We start from the raw sequence: 8,452 nt of genomic DNA, 5'->3' as shown, positions 1-8,452 counted from the left end.
ACTGCACTCATCGCTCACTTGAATGTCGAACATGTTCGATGCCGGCTTAGGCGCTGCGTATACACAACTGCGCGTAGTTTTATTTGCCAAACAAGTAATTATGAATCTCATTTGCCCACTCGACGAATTTGCGTTCGTCATTTGTTTAGATTGTGAATTCTCAGTTTTGCAAATCGGCGTTGTACTACAAGAAAATAGCAGATAACTTAAAAATGGTCAAGGCAGCGGTAAAGCAATGAGCAAAGTAGAATCTCACACAAAAACCAATCCAGTTGTTAATATGCGAAGAAGAAGATGATTCCATTTTCCGGCTAGCTTTAAAGGGTTGGCCATCGACTCATTTCAGTTCAAATCACATTTTGTTTACACACTAACAGGCGAACATTTGAAGCATACACCTGTGTGCACAATAAAAGCAGCGCAATGTTTTGCAAAGTTTTAACAATTTTTTTATTAAATTTGCTCTGTTTTTTTACAAAGCTAATTTTTTACAAATTAGTTTTATTTAATCATGTAAAAATTTAAAAAATATATATATTTTTTCGACCGCCGTAGCCAAATGGTTGATGCGCGATTACCATTGGGAGGTGCACAGGTTCGAATCTCCGTGCATAATACACCAAATAGAAACAATTTTTTCTAATAGCGGTGGCCGCTCGGCAGACAATGACAAGCCTCCAAGTGTATTTTTGCCATGAAAAAGTTCCTCATAAAAAACCATTTGCCGTTCGGAGTCGATTTAAAACTGGGGTCGACGGAGCCTGGAGAATAACATCAAGACACATGTTACAAATCGGAGGAGGGTATAAGCGCCAATTATTCATTTATTCCGCACAGACGCAGCGATTCCAGGACCGCAGCAACGGCACAAATTACCGCAAGGCAATACCAATAAATCCGACGCCGGAATGGATAGCACTTTATAGTACGCACAAGCACTAGCCAGAAAACTGAAATAAGCACTAAAAACCAGGCACCAAAAAAAACGCCAAAAAATTGGGACCAAAAAACGCCCCAAATAGTAGGCACCAAGGAAATATAACGCCAAAAAGTAGGCATCAAAAATATGTATATTTCCTACAAGTTTACACCAACAAACCAACGCCAAAAAGTAGGCAGTGTTATTTCTCACTAGAAATTAGCAGCCACAAGGAAAAACTCAGGAAAAATAGCCTAAAGTGTATCTAAGATATATATAAGGTATAGCTCTCTCTCTCTCTCTCGTTTTCCTCTACGTTATATCTTTTTTCTCTCTCACGGAACGAAAATTCCCAAAACGTTACATGGCCTTGAAATTTTATTCTCCATTCTCGCTCGTCCATCGACGTCTAAGAAGTTTCACTTCAAAAATATCTTCATCTCTAACTTCAAAAATTCTCTCTGTTCCGAGCCGTGCATCGCATTTCGGCGCCTCATTATACAGGATCCGGCACTCGAAGTGTAACCAATTAACAATGCCATTAATTTAGTTTGAAAAATTACTTTTATTCGATTCAAAGTAAAAAATGTGTGAAAGTAATACAAAATTAAGAATCAATTTACTTTTGCTCGATATGACCACCTTTTGCCTTGACTATGGGCTTGAGACGGTCCAGAAACGAATCGCAAGCTGCCCGACTGTGACTGCCAGGTATTTTGGCCCACTCGCGAACAATGTCTTTTTTTATCGCCTCGAAACTGGTGAATCTTTAAGTTCGGATCTGGTCTCCAAAATGGCACAAAGGGAACAATCCATCGGATTCGTGTTTGGTGAATTGGAGAGCCATTGTGTGGACGAAACTGTCTTTAGACGTTGCAGTCTTTTGATGACCATCTCCATGACGTTTGGTGATGCTACCAGTATCATTGTAACTAGTAATACTGCGATAAACAAAAACTCTATCTACTTTAAGGTGCTCGAGCACACGAATAATCGCTGGTTGTCGCAGCCAATATAATGCAATTGGTCTGAAGTTGGTAACACTTCGAGGGCCGGACCCTGTAGATCATTCGCCTCCGACCCAGCAATATTTCCTATGTTAAATGTCATTATCGATGCCCTTTTGTTTTGTGATTCCCCATAGTCTTCGATTTGATATCGTCCAAGGCTAGAGGTACCTGTATGACGACTTTTGTTGTGTGCCATGTTTCACTACCGCACGGAAGCGCTGTCTTTACGCAAGCGTTGAATTTTTGATTTAGTAGATGGACTTATTGTGGATAATTTCCATATAGGCGCTAGAAAAGCTCGCTTTGCTTTATTCAAGCGATTGGTTACTTCAGTCGAGGTACCAACTTTTGGTATCAAGGATACTCAAATTTTTCCACATTAGCCAAAAAGTAGTTCCCAATAAAAAAAACGATATGCAATTCGAGCATTTGTGCGTTAATGTTCTGTTTTTGTTGTTGTTGAGGGGGTTGAGGATTTATTGTATTGAGTGGGGTTGTTGTTGTTGTAGCAGCAATACTAAGCCCTGTCAGTGTAGGGAATATCACCAATCCTCTTCGTCTTAAGGTAGGCCAGGAAACAGGTTCGACAGGTTGGGTTCAAATGGAGAAAGGTGTTAAATGAGTGGGTGTAGTGGGGCATGTGAAAAGGTGGTTAGTGTCGTGCGGGGTGCCTTCATATGCAGGACATAAGTTAGGTATGTCGGGATCAATTCTGGATAAGTAGGAGTTTAACCTGCTACAATATCCAGAACGTAATTGCGCCAGTGTGGGGTCTCACGGGGAAGCTGGAGCTGTAGGTGGTGGTTGGACTCCGATTACGGCATTCGGTGGTCGGGAGCTTAAGAAGGTGGTGATGGTCTCCCGATGAATGTCGTTTATTGTCTGTCTAAACACTGTCCGGTCTAGTAGATGTTTGTTTTGGCCTGGATCTCGTAGGCGTAGTGTAGTAGGTGTCTCCTGACGTGCCTGGGAGGCGGCTCTAGTTCAAGCAGAAATGGTGAGATCTGCGGTAGTACCGCAGCAGAAACTGTAGTTTATTGTGCTCCTCTGCTGGGAACACCTGTGCCTCGTTGTGAAGGTGTTGAAGAAAGGGCATCAGAAGGCAACCCCTCGCTGGCCGAATAGCTGGAGGTTTATCCACTGCGTGTCACTAGTTTTAGGCGACCAGACAGATGCAGTGTAGTTTAAAACCCGCCGGTCAATTGCCTTAATGTCGACAACAAGCAACATTTCTTTATAATTGCGCACAAGCGCTTCAGGCAAGCAATTTGAGGACCTTGTTGCTATTTTGGACTTTAGTGGCAAATGCGGTTGTGTGCGCAGAATATTGGGTAGCAACTGCCACCGCCTCTGCCATGACTTTGCTTGCTAGCTCGTCTGCTTTCTCATTATCCTCTATATGCCTGTGACCGGGAACCCATATCAGAGTGATTTCAAGCCAATGACTAAGCAATTCTAGTTCCTCTCTGCACTGTGAAACTGATTTGGGTGAAATGGAGTTGGAGTCTGAGGCCTTGATAGCTACTTGGATAGCTACCCTTGCACCAACTTCCTTGTAGTGTTTCAGTGATTTGCAAGCTTCCCTTATTGCTAATAGGTCTGCCTGCAGCTATCTTTTTTAGCCCAGCTTAACATTTTTTTTTGTCACTTTTACTTTCCTCCTTTTTTAATCGGGTTGATGAACTTTGTTAAGTTTACCGCTACTCACGAAAGAAATATGCAGTAAAAATATCATCAATCGCTCGCACTTCTCATGCCGTCATACGACAAAATTTGGTCAAGGAATGATCATTGAGTTATAATAGCCAACAGAGCATTGCATTCTTTTATTTTCAAAATTTCAATAATATATTTCAATAATTTCATAGATCATAAAATCACTACTTATAATATTTAATTTTACCTATGCTTATGTGTGTGTGCTTGTTTGCTCGCGTTCATCTTTCAGTTGTTTGTGTGCCTAAGCTGCAATCAATTTGACTTACATATGTTTTGCTCACCTCTGCCTTCGGTCGACTCTTCGCCAAAGAAGTTGAAGTTCAGGGCTTTTGCTTGCTTAAAGGCTAATTAATACGCATTTTTCGCGATTTCATTGTGAATATCCATTAAATTCAAATAGCAGAATGCGACATTAATTAGCATAAATGCTGTGGTGTTGTTTCAAATGCATAAATACTATGAAATTTTGATGGAATTTCTTATACATACATATATATATATGTGTGTGTGTGTGTGTGTATGTATTATGAATATGCACAACCGGAAGTCATGTTTTATTGGAGCTTCACCATGCGCTTAGAGAGTTTGCAGTGCTGCTGTTTTAACAAAACATTCGACGATTTAGTGATAATTAATCACTTTTTGCAAATATTAAAGTCTGCACATAGTTAGCGTGACTTATGGAGTTGCAACATTCAAATGCGAGTAAAATAATTATGCACAAAATTGTTAATACCCACTGACCCCCGTTGAGGTCAAAATTTAAGAAAGTCTGCATTCTGTTTTACGGTGTACCAAAGCGTGTTTATGCTTTGTTCGGAGTTTTCCATTTCGGGTTTATGGCTTTTAAGGTAGTTCACTCAGCGGGCAAAGGTTTGTGTGTGTTTTCAAAGCCTCGGTGTTAAAGGGTAGTCGATTTAGGGAGAAATTTTTGTTTGTAGCCACAAGTCTTATTCTGACTTTTCCGATTGCCATCCGAACCAACGTCGGCGCTTCTGAAAGTTCGGACGTCCAGAAGACAGATTCTGCGCCAAGTTCTGCTAATGCAGAAATGTTCTAATTTGGTTTTTCGTTCGGTTGGCAGATCGCCAACTGGTTTCATGCCGAAGTTTATGCGTAAAAATTGAGCTACCAATCAAGAGTCTTCCCGGGGATTGATCACAAAAGCGACAGAAGTCGCTGGACCATATCTCTGACCTATGCAGACGACTGCACAATTTATAGTGTCCTGTGAGAATGTGATGCCTGAATCTCTTTTGATTGTACCCTCCTAATAAGGAGCCTAGCGCAGCGCTATTAATTGATACCAGCTTATATCACTTAGCCTTAGCTCTTCGCTTTTAAGCTCTTCCTTGATGGTGCATTGCCATTTGTCCTGGGACCCGTTGAGCCTGATGTGATTAGATTAGATTAGATTTGTGGAGGGTTGGACAAGTCCAAGCACTCAGTCAGGATACCATTGTACTACAGCCGAATAGATTTCATTGATCAATCTTAAGAGATCCGAAAGAGGAAGAGTATAAATTTTATCCATACTCACTGAATCGCAACCCAATATCCTAAGTCTGACTCTGGAAAACGCCAGCTACAGAGAAAATGCTCGGCAGTGGCGTCATCGGCTTATCGGGCTGTCGACGACCCCCATGGCAGCCATATGCTGACCACAGGCGTTGTGCTCTGTGATAACACCCACCAGTACTCTCAGGTCCTTTCTGCCGAGTTTTAAGAGAAAGGTTGCTATTTTCCTGTTTGGTTGTTTCACAAAACACTTCGCTACTCTGCAGGATTCCAACTCTGACCAACGTATTCTATGGGTAGACCTCATGAAGTCGTTAATCCATAGTTGAATCGATGCAGAATTGTAACCTCGAAAGGGTTCAGGGCCTAGTGGCATACTTGCAGAGCCTTCATTAGCCAGTTTATCAGCTAACTCGTTCCCTGCAATAACACAATGTCCCGGCACCCAAATAAGACTAACTTTGTTATGTTTTGCATCACTGTTCAGTTTTGTCTTAGCAAGGGCTTTCAGTGTAGCTTGACTATAACTACAAATTCCCATACTACTACCCCGCCTATTTTTCTCTATTATCCAGTATGCCACGTTCAAGATGGCATGGATTTCCGTAAAGAATACCATGGCCATCTGTCCTGTGGCATAGGAGTACTTAGTGTCTTCGTCTAAGTACCACCCAGATCCGTTACCATTACTGATTTTGGATCCGTCGGTGTAAAAAGTGTGCTGGTATCCCGTTAATATATAGTTTCTCTGGACTTAACCATTGATCTCTATCTCGGATCAAAACATCATACTTCCTACCGAAGCTAACGAAAGGCACCCGATTGTCCACTGGCATCGAGAACTGTGTGCACCGCTCCGACGACTGGTAGTATATCTGACAGTGGTCAGTACTTTCTTCATTTCTTTCGAATCTGAAGATCTAGAGGTTGCACGTTCAGAATGGCATTAAGGGCATCACCAGATGTCGTATGCATAGCATTTGTGGTACCCAAGCACACACTTCTCTGTAGCCTATTTAGGGGTTTTACTCTGGAATTAACCAACGAAGCCTTCCTCCATACTACAAAGGCGTATGTAATAATGGGTCTTATCAGGGTGATGTACAACCAGTGTACTATCGTCAGTCTTAGACCCCCTGTCTTGGCAAAGGTTCTCTTACACTGCCAGAAGACTTTTAGATACTCAAAATTGCCTTAATGTCCGAATCAATTCTGAAACTCTTCTTAACAACTATAGCGTTACTGAAATCCTCTCTTGGGAGTTGGTAAGCGGCAGTTGCAGGCTCACACAATTCCATATCCTAGGATTAGATCACTTTACCTTTGTCAAAATCTTCCCAAGTCATGTTAAATAAGGAACTCTTGGCTGACTGCTGTATAACCATATAAAGCGATACTAACTCGAGTGCCAACTCCAATGCAGCTATTAGGTAGGAGCACGTCGTCTCTCGTAGTGCATACACATCCCAAGCACTGAAGCTTAATCAGACCTTTCCGTACATTCGCTGGAACAACCGTTCAATATGTTATCGTGGGCCTAATTATCGTAGCTGTAAAAAACGAATTGCGCATTTGAAGCAGAATAAAAATTTGTGAAGTGTGTCAACTGTTTTTAAAAAGTGTAGCTCTTTATGTGAAATTATTTTTAGGATGATTAAATAAAATACAAACTTGACCCTTCTTCGAGATTCGAATTATTTTGAAATTATATAGTGGGTTGCCAAATTATTAGGGGAATCGCAAAAAATGTATTTGTTGAATATTTGGCTAAAATTATTAAATTAAATACGGAATTTTTAATTAAATTACGTTTAATATGATAAGAACAACCATTTAGAAAGTTATACACATAATAAACAATTAAAAAAAAACACACCGTTAAATAAATAAATTTTAATGTGTTGGGGGAAATGTTACTTCTTACGAGTCAGTATTTTGTAACATTTCCCTTAGCCTCAATAAGGGTTTCTAAGCGCCTGGGCATATTTTCTATGCATTGTTTGGCACTTCCTTTTATTTTACGGTTGTAATGCCAAACCTCTACCAGCTTTTCTATCAATCTTATCTCGGTGGTTATTATTTCTTTGGCAAACTCAGCTTTGGCGATCTCCTAAAAATTTTCTATCGGGTTCAAATCCGGAGAATTGCCCGGACAAGGTAAGACTGGATTGGTCTTTAAGGAACTTGGTAATACTTCTGCCTTTATGACACGGCGCCAAATCGTGCATAAACATGAAGTCTTTACCATCCTGGAACCATTCCCTCAGCGACGGCAGCAATCGATTCTGAAGCATTTCTTGTTCCATTCTCCCCTGAACAATGTAGTATTGATGGTCAGCTGCGTTTATAGCGGTGGGAAGACCGTCAGCCGAAGCAAAAGCAAGCGAAAAATATTTTTTTATTTAATATTTTAAAAAATTTTAAACATTTTGATTTATTTAATATTGAAAATTTTGTTATGGAGTTTTTTAAAATGAAATACCTTCAGTTTTTTCTTTCGTTTTTATATGTATATTTTTTAATTTAAATTTTGTGTATAAAATATAGATACATTTGAAATTTTTTTCAAATATTTTGGGCCGTGTTCTAAATTCTTCTGAAAAGTGATTTATTCGTAAGAAGTAATCTGAAAAATTAAAAAAAAGAGATTTATTCAATGCTGAAAATCTGATATGGAGATTTTTAAAGTGAAATATCTTCAGTTTTTTCATCATTTATATACACATATTTTTTTTTAGTTATTTGTAAAATTATTTGAAATAATTCGGACATAGATTAAAATTTTTCTGAAATTTTGTGTTTTTTTTTTTGTGGGCTTGAGTATAATTAGAAATAAACCGAAAAAATTAAAAAAAAATTATGACTAAAAAATGTTTGTAATATTTTGATTTATTCAATGTTGAGAATTAGATATGAAGATTTTTAAAATGAAATATAGTTTTTATATATTTTTTTAATTTAACTTTTGTGTATAAAATATGCATTAAAATGTTTGAGTGGGCTTGAGTGCAATTAGAAATAAGCCGAAAAAATTAAAAAAAAAATTATTGTATGACTAAAAATGTTTATAGTTTTTTGATTTATTCAATGTTGAACATTTGGTATGGAGTTTTTTAAATCAAATATCTTCAGTTCCTTTTATCATATACATTTCTAAAAGTTTTTGTATATAATTTTTTTTATTGCTTTTTTTTAATTTTTTTTTTTTATTTTTGTAAATTTTTTTTCAATATTTTTATTTCTTGTAAAATTTTTTTTTTTTATTTTTTGTAAAATTTGTTTTTCA

Source organism: Anastrepha ludens, chromosome 2 (genome assembly GCF_028408465.1).
Source record: "Anastrepha ludens isolate Willacy chromosome 2, idAnaLude1.1, whole genome shotgun sequence".
Lineage (NCBI taxonomy): Eukaryota > Metazoa > Arthropoda > Insecta > Diptera > Tephritidae > Anastrepha > Anastrepha ludens.
This window is presented reverse-complemented; position numbering follows the sequence as displayed.